Source organism: Scylla paramamosain, chromosome 4 (assembly GCF_035594125.1).
Source record: "Scylla paramamosain isolate STU-SP2022 chromosome 4, ASM3559412v1, whole genome shotgun sequence".
NCBI classification, from domain to species: domain Eukaryota; kingdom Metazoa; phylum Arthropoda; class Malacostraca; order Decapoda; family Portunidae; genus Scylla; species Scylla paramamosain.
The window spans coordinates 4,047,437-4,066,805 of record NC_087154.1 but is presented as its reverse complement, the minus strand read 5'-3'; the positions used below and the strand labels follow the sequence as shown (position 1 = coordinate 4,066,805).

The following is a 19,369-nucleotide window of genomic DNA, read 5'->3' as shown; positions in this document are numbered from 1 at the left end:
TGTGGTATTCATGTATTTGGAATTGAATGCAGATCCGTATTTCCGGGGATGTCTGCAGAGACTTTCTGATTGTGTCCCGCTATGTTATCCTGTGTGTCCATTAGTACTTCTACCTTAAGATTCGTGTATTTGTGTGTGTTTCGATTTTGTTTAATGTCTTTCTTTCTGCGATGGTTTACAATGCACATACGCTTTTTATATATGTGTAAATTTTAATTCTATTTAATGTCTTACTTTCTATGACTGTTTAGAATGTACAGTCACTTTCACCTTCATCCAAAACTCAAAAAAGTTATTTTTCTTCCGCAGGTGAGAGGGGAGACAGAGACAGACGCGCGCCTGACAGATGGCTGACTGACAGGGTGACTGGCTGGCTTAGAAACTGGGTAAGATCCCGCTGCTTTGTCATCAGCAGGTTATATATTTCCGAAAATTATCAATGGTGACGTTTAGTGAGTCCATCGACCCTCTCCGCCGCAAGCGTTCACACACACATGCCATATACTTTCCCTTCCCGATCACTTTCAGACACACTCATCCACCCACGCACCCACGCTTGAAACACCCCCACACACCCCTACACACACAAAAACATCCACGCTCCACCAGCACCCCCACCTCTCTCACCTCATGCAGCACACCAGGTAATCCCAAACACGCTTTTGGATCTGGGCCCACCTTGCCGTCACCTGCTGTGCACCTGGCCCCTCTGTTACCTCTGTCAGCTATGATTACCACCTGGGGCAGAAACACACGCTAGCACTGCATGTTACACTTAAGCGTCTCAGCGGGAGAAAGAGAAAATGGCCAGATGGTCGAGAAATTGAAGGTTCCATACGTGCTTGTCTTTGCTGCCTCATTTTCGGTGCTTTGGTGGTGAAATTGCTCGTAGAGTATAGTGGTGTGTGAATGAAGTGTTCCTGTTAGTGATGTTGCTGATGGGAGAGAAGAAACACAGAGGGATAAAATACCACCTTTCTTTTTTCTATACGACGATTGTAAGTGTATAAGCGTTTGTGTTGGTCTGCACACGCCTTGCACACGTCACGTCTTCCACACGCCACGCCCTTACACAAGAACTGAAACGAAGTGACGTGTGTGTGTGTGTGTGTGTGTGTGTGTGTGTGTGTGTGTGTGTGTGTAAACAAAAACCCGCTCGTGTCTATGCTTGTATATGCTACGTTAAATTCTCCACACACACACACACACACACACACACACACACACGTCAAGCAACACCACCAGAAAAGGAAACAACAAGACTAACAGCTAACAATACACGCCGCGGCTCCTGGTGGTGGTGATGGTGGTGGTGGTGGTGGTGGTGGTCCTCGTGCCGGCCCTTGCCAAGCCACCTGCCCCGCGCCTGGCAAACTAAACCTAACTAACGCAAGACGCCTTCACGTTTCCCCCTCTGTTGTTCCCCTGCCTCACGTCTCCCAACTATTTTTATTCCTCTTTACTCTCCTTCACGTTACATAGGAAAAAAACTTGATGATCAACAGAAAGTATAGCTACAACACACCACTAACAACCGAAGGGAGGAAATGCAACAAAACACATGACAGTACAAGGAACGAGAGTGAGGTTAGAATGGAAAGTATCAGAGGTGAGTACACAATAGCGACGAATTGAGGAAGAGAGTAACAGCCAACGAAGGAAGGGATCAGACAAACACGCGCGCGAGGGGATAAAAACCGGGAAGAAGAGGCGGGAGGAGCCGGGAAGACAATAAGACAATAGACGAGTACATCAGAAGAAACAAACAACATCTGGCGACGACCGACGAAGCCACATGAGCGATGCAGCACACACACACACACACACACACACACACACACACACATATACACACACGTGGTCGCCTCATATGCATCAGACAAGCATCAGCAGGGCAGTCAAGGCACATATGTAGGGCAAGGGCATAATGACCTCCTTCTATCCTACACACCCTCCTCCTCCTCCTTGTCTCTCTCTTCCCATCCTTCTCTCCACACCGTCCTTGACATATCCTTTATCCAACTCCTGTACTTATTATTCATTCTATTTTCTACTTTTTTTTTTCACCCATGCTAGTGTCCCTCTTACACAAAAAAAAAAAAAAAAATCGGAACAATCACTACTGAGAGATTCCTAATAAATCTTAACATTTTTCTATGCACGGTTCTTCAGGTTCTTCGTTTACTAAGATGAGACTTACCTTCTTGAGCATCCCCCTCCCCCCCTGCGTCCCTGCCCAGTAGTCCCGGCTCCTTGTCTGAACCACGAGGGAAGACACATGGCATCTTAACTTTGATCGGTTCGGTCTGTAGGGGAGAGAAAAAAATAAGGATTTATGTATAAGTGGGGAAATGTAGGATGTACTGGTGATGTTGCTTCTAGGGGCGTTGTGATGATAATGATTATGATGAAAGTGTCCTCAGTGGGGAAGACTTATATGAGTACAATGATTTTCCAACAGTTTTTCCGTGTTTGTGTGTATGTGTGCGTGTGTGTGTGTGTGTGGAGAGAGAGAGAGAGAGAGAGAGAGAGAGAGAGAGAGAGAGAGAGAGAGAGAGAGAGAGAGAGAGAGAGAGAGAGCATCCTGCGGGGCCAGATAGTGCTCGTCACACCCTTGCGTCACAGGGCGGGATGGCAGACTCGTCACAGCGTCACCCTCCCACTTCCGCTCCGAATTATAGCCACCAGCATCCAGCAACGGCCTCACACCTTCCCCTCGCCGCTGGTCCTGTTAGAACGGCCTCCTCTGTCTGCTGATTCACTCCCTTGCTAACTAACGGGAAGGTCCTTTTTTTATGTGTTTCATTTTTTTTTTTTTTTGTTATAGTTTTGGTGTCTGTTTCTCTCTCTCTCTCTCTCTCTACCCCCCCTCACACACACACTCACACAAACGTCACTTTTTAGCACCCCGCATCCTTTGTTTTACTCTTATTCTATATGCAATCAGCAGAGCCATCTTCCTTCTTCTCTATACCACCATTCCTCATGCACGCCTCCATTCATATCGCGTTCCCTTTCACTCTTTCTCATGGTCTTTTTCTGTATCAACCTCCGTCTCCCCCTTCTCTCTCTCTCTCTCTCTCTCTCTCTCTCTCTCTCTCTCTCTCTCTCTCTCTCTCTCTCTCTCTCTCCAAACCACATACATGAAGCAGCATCCCTTTCGCTGGTAAACTCTACAACTATCTACCCGTTTGTGTGTTTTTCTCCTTCCTGTGTCTTGCTTTAAAGAGAAGAGTATGAAGTTATCTCAGGAATGAAATTAGTTTTTGTATCTGGAATTCTTTATACATATTTATTTTATTTTATCTTATTTATTACCTCTGATTCGAAGCGGCAATTTGGCGATCTATTTTCTTCACTCAGTTTTTTGTGTTCCTAGCGTGCCTTTTTCCACACACACGTAAAAGTAAACAAAAATAACAAAACAAACAGAAAAATACGAAGTGATATTCTCGTTTTGATATATTATACTAGTAGATCCTCGCTTGCCAAGTTATTTACGATCCTTCCAGCAAAGAGTGCGCCACGAAGGTCATTCCAGTCCCTCCACTCGAGTAACTGGGGCGAGAAGATGATAACGAAAGAGCACACGAACTTTTTCTTTCTCCTACACGAGGTAAAAGTGAATGAGTCAGAGAATGTGAAGGTTTTTGACGTGCACAAAGATTGGGGCGGGTGCAGGAGCTTGCTTTTATCACTGTCCACTGGGAACTCACGCACGGGATGGAGTGGAAAGGAGCTTCATTAGTCATTGGCAAGAATAGAAACGCTCAGACAAATGCCTTTCAGTCTAGACGCTTGGTATCGAGGCAGTGAGATACAGTGTCGGTGAAATGCAAGGCGAGTGTGAGGCCGTGAACAGAGAAGAGAAACTCACTCAAGTGTTGAATGTCCGATCTAAGTATTGGTAAGAGGTGAAGCAATCTCTCTCTCTCTCTCTCTCTCTCTCTCTCTCTCTCTCTCTCTCTCTCTTGTTTTTCCTTTGCTATTTTTCTTTCTCATCCACTCTGCGTGTCCTCTCTCTCTCTCTCTCTCTCTCTCTCTCTCTCTCTCTCTCTCTCTCTCTCTCTCTCTCTCTCTCTCTCTGTCTCTCTCTGAGAAGGAGGAGGAGGAGGAGGAGGAGAGAAACTGTTTGCCTTGGGAATGATGGCACACACACACACACACACACACACACACACACACACACGCACAAAACCACGTGCTCGCTAAGCAAATCTCGTGGTGAAAGCTGTGGTGGCGTGGCGTGGGTGTGTCGCGTGGGGAATGTGATGAATCAGCGTGTGTGTCCGTGTGTGTGTGTGTGTGTGTGTGTGTGTGTGGGATGGATGGGATGTCCCGGCCGTGTTATCTTCCCGGGCAGTAGTGAAAACTTGTATCTATTCGAGGAAGGAAGGAAGGAATGAAGGAAGGAAAAAGATGAGGACAGAAGGAAAAAAAAAAGGAAGAGATACTCGTATCTGTCACTGTGTTTGTTTAATATTATTCTATTCTATCGTGTATATTTCGTTTTCTTTTATCGGTTTTTGTCTTTGGATTCACTTTTCAGTCTGTGTGTGTGTGTGTGTGTGTGTGTGTGTGTGTTGGAAGGTTAAACAGAGAGAAGAGAAGGGAAGGAATCAGTTATAATCTCTGTGTCTGTGTGTCTGTGTGTCATTTTTTTGTGTGGTCACTTTTTTTTTCGCTGTTTTCTGTTTGTCACGTCACGGTTTATTTTTCCTGTTGTTGTTTTTGTGCTTCCTACTTTATTTTTGTTATTTTCGTTAGCATTGTTGTTGTTGCTTCTCTTGTTGTTGATGGTCATGTAGTAGTAATAGTTGTGATAGTAGTAGTAGTAGTAGTAGTAGTAGTAGCAGCTTGTTGCCGTTGTTGTCATTTATTACAAGTATTTTTTATTATTATCTTTATGTTTATTTTTATTTGTTTATCTATTATGGTTATTTTATCTAGATTCCTCTTTTTATCCTCCTGCTACTGAGCGTTGGAATGTACAGTGGCGCTCCGTCCTTGATACAGTGAATGACGAGCAGCAGCCCTTCACCACACAATGCTATGTAGTCACTTGCAATACACATACTTTTTATTTATTTTTTTTTCAACAGAATACGCGACCTAGGTATTCTTGTGATGATCTGCTCCTCGCTTTGTTGAGTTCTCGATGCCTTCAGTTTTCGTACATAAATGTTTGGATTCTTCAGTGTTTTAGATGGAACAACAATGCTTAAGGATTCTTGTCTTATGCACTTGTGATATATTTCTGTACTATGTGATTCTGTGGCCAATAAGTCTATGTATTTATGTTCTTTTGCATGTATCGATCTATTTTTTTTTTCCTCTACCCCCCTCATCTCTCTCTCTCTCTCTCTCTCTCTCTCTCTCTCTCTCTCTCTCTCTCTCTCTCTCTCTCTCTCTCTCTCTCTCTCTCTCTCTCTCTCTCGGAACTTAAGTATTGAAACACACTGGAAATACTGGAACACTGACTAGCCATGCCGCTGAATGGCAAACGCTAAGTTCCGGCACTGCCTTGTTCTCGTGCCGGACACGTGACGCACCGTAAGAAAGGGTCGCGCCGCTCGTGTGCAGCGGCGACACACACACACACACACACACACACACACACACACACACACACACACACACACACACACATACACAGACCGCAAATGCACTGCAGGCACCAGTTCTCGGTGTCACGTCAGGGAGACATGACCTGCACACACTTTCTAAGCCTTGATGCTCTCCACACATTCACCTCGATCTAGAAATGAGAAACGTGTTTACTCCTTTTCCCACCCGCAGCCTTATAACATTTCTTCTGGTACCACTGGCGGCCTTCCTGTGTCTTGTCTGTGTTTTTCATCATATCTGCCTCATGTTACGTTTCCCAGTGATTTCCGAGAGTTCCTAAGGGTAAGTAAATACGAGTTGTTGGTTATATTTAAAAATAGTTACGTGCTCAAGACAAGAGAAACCTTCGTTTTTTACTGTTTTACGTATATCTCTTTCAGACTAGTTAGTGTTATAAACAGATTCGCAAGGACCAAACTATTTGCAGTTTGTTCTTTTTTGTTCCTTTGTGAATGCATGTTAGCAAAGGGCAATGTGGCAGCTTGAGTATCTTGCCAGTCAACACGAGAGAGAAAGAGCAGAGAACGCCGTCTGTCTGCATGCACGCTGGGAAACTACTAGAGACAACACCGTAACTCTTATACTCGTAGATACAAGCAGCTTATATTGGTTTCCCTGTTATTGGGTCACAGGTGAATGGCAGATTAACTCGGTAATGACATAAGTAAGAAGCACGTCAGCATTATTCAAGTTGTAAGAAGAAGTGTGGGAGCGGGGCGGTGAGGGTTCAGGTAGAGTAAGACAGGTGCGTTGGAGGCAAGTGTGTGGCGATGGGGTGACGCACACGTCGCTAAGCTTACTGCACCTATACTCTACTGGAATTGTGCCACGGTGCTTTGTTTGCTGAGAGAGAGAGAGAGAGAGAGAGAGAGAGAGAGAGAGAGAGAGAGAGAGAGAGAGAGAGAGAGAGAGAGAGAGAGAGAGAGAGAGATTTCGTGGATAAGAATCATAGGAAATTCTTATGTAACCTTAAGGTAAAAACATAAATAATGAGGTGTCCCTAGTACATTCAAACCGTTGTTCTCAGATACTCAGCTTTCCCTATTTTTTTTATTGAAATGAATACACTTCCCGTAGTTTTGGATATTTTCTTTGGCACGAACAAATAGAAAAAGAAATGCATAGAATACAAAGTGACAAGCACAAACACTCCATGATAACGAAAAGGTTGTCCTTAACTCCATTTACAATCCTTTAATAAGATGTAGAGCATAATAAAAGCGACACTGTGTTACTGAAGGCCTGAGGAAAAATAGTAAAAAAAAAAAAACATAATAATTGAAGACTTAATGCGAAATTCATACAATGATTATTAAAGTCCTCTAATAACAGTTAGAATATAATCAAATCGATGTCTTGTTACTGAAAGGGATAAATTTGAGGAAGAAAAAATCATATCAATCAAAAGGTTAATACACGTGGAATTAAAGAGTGAAAGAGAGGTGGCCATTGGGTGCACGCAGCGAGGGGTAAACTTAAGAAAAAAAATGAAGTCGAAGGGTTAACTAACAGGAGCAAAAGATGAAGTCGAAGGGTTAACGCACAGGAGTAAAAGAATGAAAGAAAGAGAGACGGCCACCAGGTGCACGCCGCGACACATTAGTCCCCTTGTAAATAAATTGAATCAAGGTGCCACCCCCATCCTCGTTAAACAAGCGCTGGGTGAAGGCGCGCGCTGCACCTGCTGGACTTGCCTGGCTCTCTCTTCATTGTCTGGAATTTGCCTCGCGAAAGGTGGTCTCCCGTCACGTCTTCTCAGTCACAGCTTCCGTGGTGCTTTACAGGATCTGTGGTTTGTCTAATGGTGTTTTTTAGGTTTTGATATTTTAAATGCTGTGATGTGTTCTTTTAGTTTTGATTTTATTACTTTTTGTATTATACTTTTATACTTCTATTTCCCTCTTCACTTATAATATTTCATGTATAGCATATTGTTGTCTTACCCTTTTTGATTTAAAAAGATTTAACATTGGATATCCTGCACCATTTGATCCTAGTGTTGCGGTGCCAAGCAAGGAATGTTCATATCAATCAATCAATCAATCATGCAAAACACTTACGCAAGAGAGAGCCCTTGAGAGAATGATAGAATCTTAATTTGTAACGTGAATGGTTACAGAGGTAAATACAATATTCTATCGCCTTTTCAATGACTTCTGTTGTCTTTAGTATCATTGTATACCAAACATCTATTTGCTTAAAGGAGTCCATGGGAGACATAATGCAGGATAGCCTCGTGTGCCGCATGAACTAACAGCCTCTTTGTATTTTCAACAAGCAACAGGGACATGACATCCACTGCCTTACGCTTGACGGCAGGGCTTCAGATTGGTACTTTCCATTTGCCTTCATTGAGTTATTAGAAAGATAAAAACATGCATTGCAGCGGCCCCCATCAGGCAGCAAGTCTTAATGTAGTCTTCCTTCTTCCTGTGCGGGCATCCATTCACCGCGGCGAGGCTCCCAAGCACTGGCCCCCGAGATTGATTGATTCATTGACTGATTGATTTATTGAATTAAGCACCGCCACAACCAGGTCATAGGGCGCCGCTCCTGTCCTCGCGAGAGTTGCCACACAGGCCGGCACGAGTAGCGTCCTCCACACGGCGCAGGCTTATCTTTGTCAGGGTAAATATCAACAGTCGACCTTCAAGTCCCAGCCCTGAGGGACGCCAAACCGTACATCAGGAAGACAGGCAGATTGTGTGTGTATTTTGGCGGAATTCAGACTTAGTCTCTTAGCGAATCTTCCTGCAGCGTTAACGTTCTCATTAGAAATATTAGAAACCTTTTGAGTCATGTGCTACTAGGCATTATTCGATCCTGAGGGACGTTAAACTGTACACCAACAAGAAAGAATATGTATTTTGCGGGAATTCAGGCTTCGTCTTTGGAAATCTGTCTTAACCTTCTCATTATGGATATCAGAAGACTAGCTCTGAGTCAAGTACCAACCATTATTCCACCACGGAGGACACTAAATCATACATTAGAGAGACAGAACGTGTATTTTGCGGAAATTTCGGCTTCCAATCTTCAGTAATTTTCCTCCAGTCTTAACGTTCTCATTACAAATATCAAAAGAACCTTCGAGTCAAGCACCAGCCATTATTCCACCCCCAACAGCACTCAACTGTACCTAAGCTCGAGAACGTCTGTATTTTGAGGGAATCTCGACTTCCTATCTTCGGGAATTTGCGTGCAGGTCTTCCCACAACAAGCTCTGTGTTCCGTGTTTAGCTCCCTTGCTTTCCCTTGACCCCGTGGGAGGCGTGGCGTCAAAGAGCACATGTAAAATTTCCCGCAAAGTACCCTCGGGAACGTGCCACACTGACTTGCCTCCTAACCTTTCCTCCTAGCGCCGCGGAACACGCCTTGCATCGCGGCGCCGAGGGAACGGATACACACACACGTTCTCAAGGGCTTCATCGCCAGTACCGTGATGGCCCGCCGGCGCATAACGCTCATCAATGCCCCGAGGCTGAGCTGGAGTACCTCTGACCTTTGTTAATCGTACAGACTGAGGATATCTCTACGTGAAAGTCAAAAATGCTTATGTAAGGCCTTCGTTGTCTCGGCTCTCAGTCAGTGTGATTGCGACGGCTCCTCGACATCCTCTGGTTCTTTGTCTTACAGGAAAAACTAAAAAAAAGAAAAAGAAAAAAAGAAAAATAACGACGGTATTTCACAACAGCGTCTTGTTGTGTCCGGTGGAGTTTTCTTGAACTTTAGACGAACCAATGCAGTTTCACTTTCTAATTATCTTTTTAACGCTTTTGTTTTTCTTCTTTTCCAGATTTCGAAGTATTTACAATTTTCGCAATAATAACTGTACGTCGTTACAAGAAAGAAAACCACACACACACACACACACACACACACACACACACACACACACACACACACACACACACACTTCATCTCCGCATCGTCATCCCAACTTTCTAATTAACCAACCCCAGCAACAAATCAGTGATGAAGTCTTCTCCCCTGCGCCCCGTCCCGCCTCTCTCTCTGTTCACCCCGTGCCCTCGATGTTGCTCCGCGGCGAATCAAGGCTGCCGCGAACAAAGAGGAGGCGGTGCGTGTGTGTGTGTGTGTGTGTGTGTGTGTGGCGAAGCGGGGAGCAGTACAGGGAGGTAGACGAGCCTTTAGTCTACCTACACCGCCTCGCCCCGCCTCTAATTAAGTCTCCCTGTTCACTTCGCTCACTTCCCTTAAGGTTTGGCGCCTGAAGCACTCTCGGGGGGGTGGATGGGAGGTTTGAACAGTGTCGTTTACCTCAATGATTATCGGCCCGTAGCAAGTGTGGGAAGACTTTTTTTTATCGCTTTTTATTTTTTTCTGGTGTCACATCCTCGTGTTGGAAAGTGATGTTTGAAGTTGTACATTATTGCGTGTTTCTCTTCCTTTCTTGTTTTTATTTCGGTTTCTTCGTTTTCTTTTTATATTTAATTGTTTTCTTTATATTCTTTTCTCTCCATTTTCTTGTTTCCTGTCTTTGTTTTGTTTCTTTTTTCCTTTTTGTTTTTTACCTTTTTCTTTTTTCCTTCCTTAGTTTCTCTTTCTCTATTTTCTTTCACCTTTTTCTGTCTGTTTTCCTTCCTTTCCGCCTGTCTGCTTGGCTTTTCATCACCTTTCCCCGTCACACATCGCGTCACTGGCTCAGCGTGGCAAGCGTTGTGTTGCTAAGCGTGGTGGGCAATACGTGCGATGACGCAGATAACGTGGATCTAGCGAGATTGAGTGTGAGGTTACGGTAACACGACACTGCAGTATATGGGATGGCTAGACACACAGAGATAGAGACAAACACTCTACTACACTCCTCCCCTACGCAAACAAATCGCACATCCTTCAAACTTAGTCTATCCAAATTGGTGCATAAAGTATCGAAATAATCATAAATTCTACTTAACTTAAGAGTAAAGCATCATAATCTTCGGTATATAAATAATTGTTAGAGCTGAGTCATTAGGGAGCTTTAAAAGAAGATTTGACAAATTATGGATGAGGCTGATAGGCGGAAATAGGTAGCTACGTTTTCATGCAAGGACTGTCCGTGTAATCAAGATGGTCTCTTGCGCCTTCTCTTATTTTCTTATGTTTTTATGTTCTTAGGATTCCAGTGCAGTACAAAGGCTTCTGTATTAGTCATGTTCGGCTATGTCAGGCACTGTACACTGGCTTAGGGCGCGGAAGTCTAAATGAAAGGAGAGACAAGTCCAGATTATCACTGTCACAAACTAAATGATCTTTACTTCACTACTTCAATAAAATATAAAGGAATTTCGATATACTATAAAAAGTTTAGGATTCAATAAAATAAATCATGGAAGAGAATGAGATGAAAAGAATAAAGCTTGCGCGCCCCACTTGAATAAAACATAGAGGAACTTTGAAATAAAAGACTGAAAGGGAGCGACTTGAAAGGAACACTGGTTGGGCGCCAAACCTGAAAAAAATATACAGCAAGAAGCTTAGAATGAAGGTCATGACAGGGTTGGAAGTTTCGGGATTCAATTAAGTAAACTATGACTGGGAGTGAGTTGAGAGGAACACTGGTTGGGCGGGAGGAACACAGGTTAGGGGCGGGAGGAACACAAGGCAGAGGTGTGGCGGTGACGCACATAACACCACCTGCACCACTCACTCACGTGTCTAACCTCCCCGGCAGACCTCTTGTGGGGCTTCCTTAGGTTGCCTCCTTCTCCTCCCCTCCTCTTCCTCGCTCCTCCGTATACAACATACAACTTAACATCCCCTCCTCTCTTACTATGCGTCTTCTCCATTCCTCACCACCGCTGTTTATTCCTTCTCCTCCTTCTTCTTCTCCTCCTCTTCCTCCTCAAGCCAGACACGTTTCTCCTCCCCAAGTCAGAGATTTCTTTTCCACGTCATGTTTCTCTGTCTTCTTGTCATGTTTTCTTGCTTTTTCCCTAGTCTTTTTATGTTGAAGTCATCTCATCTGCATATCACAGCTCTTCTTCCTCCTCCTCCTCCTCCTCCTCGTTATCAGGCCTCGCTAATATTTCCCATGAGTCATAAAAGAGAAAAAAAAAGAGGGTGGAGGGCTGGGAACTCCCTCTTATAGGATACTTTTCTCTTTTATCCCTTCTCCAAAATATGGACGAAAGAGAATGACTTTTCTGTTGTGATTTGAGAGAGAGAGAGAGAGAGAGAGAGAGAGAGAGAGAGAGAGAGAGAGAGAGAGAGAGAGAGAGAGAGAGAGAGAGAGAATCTCTCTCTCTCTCTGAACACAACTACACCCAGGAAGCTTGCCGCGCCACACTCCCATAGAGCAGTGTCAGCGTGACGGACTGAGGAGGAAAAGGGATTCAGCTTAACCTTGATCTTGTGCGCAATACAAAGGGAGTCTAAAGGGAACATCATCAGCGTCTGAAGGATGAGGAGTTTGCGTCTTTACCTTTTCCAGTAACGTGGTATTTGCTTTTTTTATGATGCTACGAGAAGATTGTGTCATATTCAAGATTTTTGTTTTGTTTTTATTAATCAAGCGGTTGAAAATTGTCTTTGGTTTTGGTTTCTTATTCATTATAATGACATGTACTTACTCTATTCTGGGAAATGACTGGTGATTTTTATATCCTTATAAAACTAAGTCTAGCTTAGAATTTCACAAGCAAGGTGTTAAAAAGCATTTCTAGTTTCTCATCACTACAATTCTATTCACTCTTATATACGTTTGGTGATTTTGTGAAGTTTAGAAAAGTCTCCATAGTATTGAATTGTATATATATATATATATATATATATATATATATATATATATATATATATATATATATATATATATATATATATATATATATATATATATATATATATATATATATAAACGGTTAAAATACATCTATAGTCACGCCTCTCCCACAACTGTATCTTCACCTAGACTGGCTAACATTGGATGATTTAATGAAGTTTGGAAAGTGCCTGTAGTGTCGAATACGACTCCTGAACATGTAGTAATACCAATAACCATAAATCAGGAACTACCTTAAGTAGATGAACTAAATCTTATCAGCCTTGTTCTCTTATGGTACTATATTCTGTCACGTTTTAATGCCTACGTACCTGAAATTCTGCCACCAACATCAGTAAGAGAAGACTCAAAGTCCGCGATCGTCCTAATGCACCGAGTTACACAGTGAAATAAAATCGCAAAAAATGGCAAGGTCTTCCGAATGAAACTCACGGGAGCGATTCACACTAGTTCAAATGCATCAATAAGGCTTCAATGACCAACCCATGTCGCTCAGATCTCTTAAAATTTAATATCTAGTTTCGAATACTCATCAAGCGTCGGACGAGCACTTAGAACAGCAGCAACAACATCATGAACAACAGAACAGTACTCAGACCTCTCGAACGTAGAACAGTACTCAGACCTCTCGAACGTACAACACTAAGTGATAAAAACGCATCAACAGTGGAACGAGTACTTGGAACATTAGAAGCAGCATCATGAGCAATAGAACATAAAAGTACTGGAACCCCTTCAAAGCTGAATGGTAGGTTACGAACATGCATCAAGTATGGGACGAGCACACGGAATAATGCAGTATAACTTAAAACAGCAACAGACTGATGCATGGGCGTGACATTTCAAGTAAACACTCCTCCTGTACGTCCTCTGGTAGCAATGACCTTCCTAGTAAAGTTTACCTGACAAGAAAGCAAAGTGAAACGTGATGTATAAATGCCTTTCATAAATGCACCGGAAATATTAACTTTAATTGAAAATGTTTGAATTCTTGTAGATGTAAATGTTGTAGATGTACATAAGAATGCGGTGCGTGATTGTAAATATCACAACTACTATCATCATAACAACAACAACAACAACAACAACAACAACAACAACAACAACAACAACTACTACTACTACTACTACTACTACTACTACTACTACTACAACTACTACTATAATTACCAACCCTCTCTTCCTGGTTTAACTGCACTGTACTCCGACTTAAGCCCTTCCTAGTTGCTGTGTGGTGCATTTCAAAACATTTCCTTGACCTCTCTTTCTATTAGCTGCTCCTCCTGCTCCTCCTCATCTTCCTCATCCGGCAACTCGTTCAGCTCCCTGCCCCCCTCTCGCCCTCAATACACAGCAACAATTACACACATCGGCAGGCCAGCTTGCAACAATGAGGGACAAGACGTCACGCCCTTACGGAACTAATGCCTGTCCTCATTTACCCAGCCTATTTAGGTTAGGTTGGGATAGGTTGGGTTGGGTTGGGTTGAGTTGAGTTTGGTCTGGTTTGGGTAGGGTTAGGTTACGTTTGGTTAGGTTAGGATTGGTTAGATTTGTATTGGATTGGGTTAGGTTTGGTTAAGTTAGGATAGGTTACGATATGTTAGGATAGGTTATGTTAGGTTTAAGATGATTTATGTTAGTTTAGATAGTAGAAGACTTTGCACTTACTGACTGACTGACTGATTTATTATTTTTTGCTTTGTTTAGATAATATTCGTACACACACACACACACACACACACACACACACACACACACACAGAGAGAGAGAGAGAGAGAGAGAGAGAGAGAGAGAGAGAGAGAGAGAGAGAGAGAGAGAGAGAGAGAGAGAGAGAGAGAGAAATAATCCTTGGAAAAAAAAAGAAAAAAAGTCACATCTGCAGGAAGGAAAAAAATATAAATAATGGTAACAAACACAACAATATTAATGGACTGACGTGAATGAGCTAACGTCTTCAGAGTAATTTATTTATTAATCTATCCTTATTGGTGTAACACAAGGTGGTCCAGGATATGGAGCTAAGAGAGTGAATGATGTAATGATGTGTGTTTGAGTCTGTGGTACGTAGTAGTAGTAGTAGTAGTAGTAGAAGTAGTAGTAGTAGTAGTAGTAGTAGTAGTAGTAGGAGTAGTAGTAGTAGTAGTAAGAGTAGGAGTAGTAGTAATATACGGAGAGAAGAGAAGAGATAAACTGACACACTTTTCGAACAATTAAAGTGTGACAAAAGAGAGGGTGGAAATAATGAAAGGAAGGAGGGAGAGACAAGGCAGAATGAGGAGAATGTTGGAGGAGGCAAGGAGGGAAAGGTCAGTAGGTGAAAAAAGAAAAAAAAAATGAAGGAGGGAAGGGAAGGAAAGAAAACATTAGAAGAGAAACTGAGGTAAGAGAGGAGAGAAGGAAAGGAGAAGGGGAGAAAATGTTAGAAGCGACAGGGAGGATGAAGAAGAGTAAAAAGGAAAGGAGGGATAAAGAAAAGAACGTTATAAGAGACAAGGAGGAAAGGAGAGGAAGGAGAAATATCAGAAGGGATGAGGAAAGGAGAAGAAGTAAGTGGAATATCAAAAGAGATAAGGAGGGAGAAGGAGGAAAGGAAAGGAAGGAAAGGGAATGTCAGAAGTGAAAAAGGAGGAAGAGAAGGAAAGGAGAGGAAGTGAGAGAATATTGGAAGGAAAGGGAATGTCAGAAGTGAAAAGGAAGAAGAGGAGGAAAGGAGAGGAAGTGAGAGAATATTGGAAGGAAGAGGGATGATGGAAGAGGAGGGAGAGGCGTGAGGAGAGAGAAGGAAGGAGTGACACAATTCTTGAGACCATCAGACAATCATCGTGTGTTAGGCTGAGGACAAAGCCAGCTGGTCGAGGCATGAGCAGCTGGAGCAGGTGTCATGTCCTCTCTCTCTCTCTCTCTCTCTCTCTCTCTCTCTCTCTCTCTCTCTCTCTTTGCTCTCCTACTTGTTAGTTTTTAAAATGCCACGCGTTTGCTTTAAATGTTCCTTGGTCTTCTTGAAAATCCTTCGTTTTAATTTTTATCATCATACATACTACAAACGCACACACACACACACTCTCTCTCTCTCTCTCTCTCTCTCTCTCTCTCTCTCTCTCTCTCTCTCTCTCTCCATTTCTCGCTGTTTTTTCTTCCTTGATTTTTCCATTTTCTTTTTTTTCTATTTTCTCTCTTATTTCTTCTTTTGGGATTTTTTACGATGTGTGTTTTCCCGCCTCGTGTTAACAAAGCTACTTCCTCCCGGGTCCTCTCGTTCGTTTCCTGTTTTGCTCATTCAGCCTTCAAACACGGCTGCCAGAACCACCAGAACTGCCTACCGCCCCCTTGCTCTCTCTCTCTCTCTCTTGCTGGCATCTTTAGAGTAACTAATAAAAACCAGTAAATGAAGCACTAATTGAGAAAAACGAAGCACTTATGAAGGAAAAAACGAGCTCTTCTTTTCCCTCACGAGTCATCTCTTTCCCTCTCCTCCTTAATTGCGATGATGGTGATGGTGATATTTGATGGCTCGTCAGCACACACTAATACTCCCCTTCCTCCATTCCTCACTCTTCTCTCTATTCTTCTCTCCCCTCTCCGCCCTTCCTGGCCCATGCAGCACCTGACGCGGCACCACTTTGAGGCAGAAGAGAGCGTGAAAACACCACCTTCTTAATTACGCTAATCAGACTGCCATGAAAGAGGAGGAAGCGAGCTGCTGGAGACACTGGCTGCTATCAAAACGCTCTAATTAGTTACAGGAAGTTGAGGGAGGCGGGGGAGTGCTCGGGGAAGAGGGAGAGGTAGGGGTAAGACGAGACGAGGCCGAGTGAACTGTGCTGTTTATCTGAACGAGATTGTGTGCTTCCCTTCCCTTCCTTCTGGTGTGAGTCAGGCAGCGGGTCGCGTCCTGGTGACTCACGCCGTTGTCATGGTAACGGTCAGCTGGGCCTTGTGTTGGCAATCCTCGTCACCTTTCAGCCTGAGCGTGTGTCCTCCTGTGCTGGTGTAAGTGCCCCAAACAAAGTCACTCCCTACCCGTTGTGGTGTTGCCCTATGCGAATAAATTCATTAAGGCGACGGCACGTTTGTTTGGGTCGCGAGGCATGCAGGGCCAGGCAGCGAGCGTAACGTGTCGCCTCGCCTGCCAGCGCGCGGTGCCACCCAGCCAGCTGATCCATTCAGTTACTCACAGAATGTCGTGATGGTGAGTTGGCCGAGCCCGAGCTGACTGTTCCCCGGATAGACACGTTAACAAAGTAGTGAGTGTCGTTCACGTGGATTCTGTATCAGCCTATGAGGCGCTCAAGACATACACGAGTAATACAGACATATATTACGTGTGCGACATCTACGAGAAGGTGACGCGTGCCTCCTGTCAAGTCCACAGGAGTCAAGGTGAGTTGCTACCTCCAGTGTCACTCGTTTGTTGACCTGTGCACAGCGGGGGCGTGTCCCGAGACCTGACCTTGTACTGAGGAGACCCGCCACTGCACCAACCACTACCTACTCTCGGGTGCGTTTGAGTAATTAATCAAAGAATACGAGCAAAGTACTTAATGACGAGGCACTTACACGGTGTCAAGTCTGTACTTTAATACTGATTTATTTATAATTTTATAGATTTTACATTCATTGCCTAAGAGGAGGACATGCATGGCAACCTTCATTTTGCGGGAACAGGTAAAGGCAGGGTTTTGGTCGCCAGCTGACAATGGACATGTCAGTTTACACGTAACATGTTTCGACTACACTCACTACAGCGTTGCTCCCTTGACTGCAGATACGATGAATGAACTTGTATAACATTTAACCAGAGCTACAATCGACAAAAAAAAAGACTAATGAGGCATGCGAGGAAATAACCTTTTTTATTTTAACATGTCTTACTGTGAACTGACGAAGGATAGCTAAAAGTGTTCAGGTATTCGAGCAAGTCGTTCCCTTCTTGACCGGAGGAATGATAATTACTGAGACAGGCGAGGCAGTGCACGTCGACAGGAATTGTTTCGTCCAGCACAACAGTTACAAGGGACGGATTGTGGGGCGCTCTGGGGATTATAGCGAGGACATGTACACAGATTCTCTCTCTCTCTCTCTCTCTCTCTCTCTCTCTCTCTCTCAGTAAATACCATAGGGAAAGTTAATCGGGGGGAGGAAAGAACAGCGTAAACATGTGCTAGTCATCACCACATCATCACCACCTCGTCATCAATACCTGAGCATCATCACTGTTGCAATCAAACACACAGCCCACAAGTCTAACCAGTCCCAAGTACCTCATTGCGTTTCTACTTTTACTCTTTTATACTGCCTTGTTCCGAGTATACTAAATTGAGCACTGTGAGGGTTCAGCGACCAAGAACACACTAGGGGTAGTAGTGTTGGCGGCAGGTGTGGCGTGAGTCAGGGAGAGAGTGGTGTTTTAGGCGGTAGGTGCACCTCTACGCATTCCCAGAGTCTGGTTGAGTCAGCTGCTTACTCACTCACTACGTAACTTTTTCGCTGCTATTGACGGGTCTCCTGAAACACTGGTTAATCTTGAGATATTTTTTCTGGTTCCACAGCCAATTCCATATTCCCATTCCTTTTTGTAGGTGCTTGTAAAGATATCACACGTTGCTTCAGGTGCTGTGAATTGTTGTATCTCGCAGTGAAAGAGTGAAATTCACGCCTCCTATGCATGGCCGCGGGAAACACCGTGGAAGTCCTCGTGCTTCTGTTTTAATGTGGCTCATAGAAGTGGTGACAACAGTGACAACAATAGTGAGGGACTCCATCCCCCCCCATCCCCATCCACGTACATACATTCATGTCCGCATTCGTCTCTCGCGTGTGTTTGTGGGGATTCACATGATTCTTTTTCCGTGTGTGTATGCGTGCGTGAGTGCGTAAATAGACTGGTGGTTGGATGAGTGAGCAAATGAATGTGTGTGCTACTTGTACATAACTGCTCGTCTTTGTAATCCATTGTAGTGCTTCGTGTCATGTCTGTAAGCGGCGTGAGGTACATGAAGACCAGAGCATCTTGAACCAAAAAGTCTAGAAAGTTCGTTTTAATTTCTATTCATTGTAGTGCTTTGTGTCATGTCGAAACTGCGCGAGGTACATGACAACCGGAGCCTCTTGAACTAAAAGGCGAAAAGTTAGTGATGATGGTACAGCATAAAGTGGACCTTAATTATGTAATTGGTCATCAGCACATTTATCTGTAGGTCATTCATCATACTTAAGGGACCAGGAAGTGACATGTGGTAAATCATACTCTCATGCTATCACTGTTAGATGTGTGTGTGTGTGTGTGTGTGTGTGTGTGTGTGTGTGTCGTTAAGTACTGCACAAGGTACGGTTTGAGGAGCACCTGACCTAGTTAACTTATTAACTATAGACACAATGATGACAACATATACGTAAAAATAACCCAAGGAATACTTCCATTTTATATTTATCGTAGAAGTGAAAAAAAAAAATTATCTATAGGCCAATTATTGCAAAGCCCCCATTAAAATTTATCCAAATGAGACAGGCTCAACGAAAAACATCAGTTATATATACATTTTTTTTCTGTATGTAAAGGAAGTCATTCTGGAGCACAAAAGAAAAAAAATGGAAAAAATAATCTCCCAAAAATGTTAAAATATGAAATAAACATATAAAAAACACTTCCTAGGTGGATATGAGCATCTTTGTCATGGAAGAGACAGTAAGAGAATATTCAGTCAGTGCTTCACAAAACTAGCCAATACATTCCACAGCGGCAGTCCCTCCCACTTGCCCGGATCCAGACCGCCTCCTGAATGCCAAGGGTGCATCTCGCTCCTCCCCCTTAGAGCAACACAACGCCCAGGACAGGACAGGCAAGGCTAAGAATCAGCAGTCTAGCCACTCCCCTTCCCTTCCCCGGCAACGACACGAGGCAGGAGGGAGACGAAACACAGACGGCGTGGAGGGAGGCAAATGCAACACCTTGT

General features: G+C 43.6%; 1 protein-coding gene across 7 annotated transcripts in view; it reads left to right on the top strand.

Moving 5' to 3' along the window:
- LOC135098769 (mucin-2-like) overlaps nt 1-19,369 on the top strand; it is a 98,613-nt gene that overhangs the window by 39,560 nt on the left and 39,684 nt on the right. For 2 of the 7 annotated variants that reach the window (XM_064001177.1, XM_064001175.1), the window contains exon 1: nt 16,574-16,796. The exons of 1 other annotated variant lie outside the window; for it this stretch is intronic. The gene's annotated coding sequence lies outside the window, so the exon portion shown is untranslated. Of the gene's footprint in view, nt 1-16,572; nt 16,797-19,369 lie in introns of those variants that run through there. 4 more of the 7 variants (XM_064001186.1, XM_064001183.1, XM_064001164.1 and 1 more) reach the window with 3 other exon arrangements.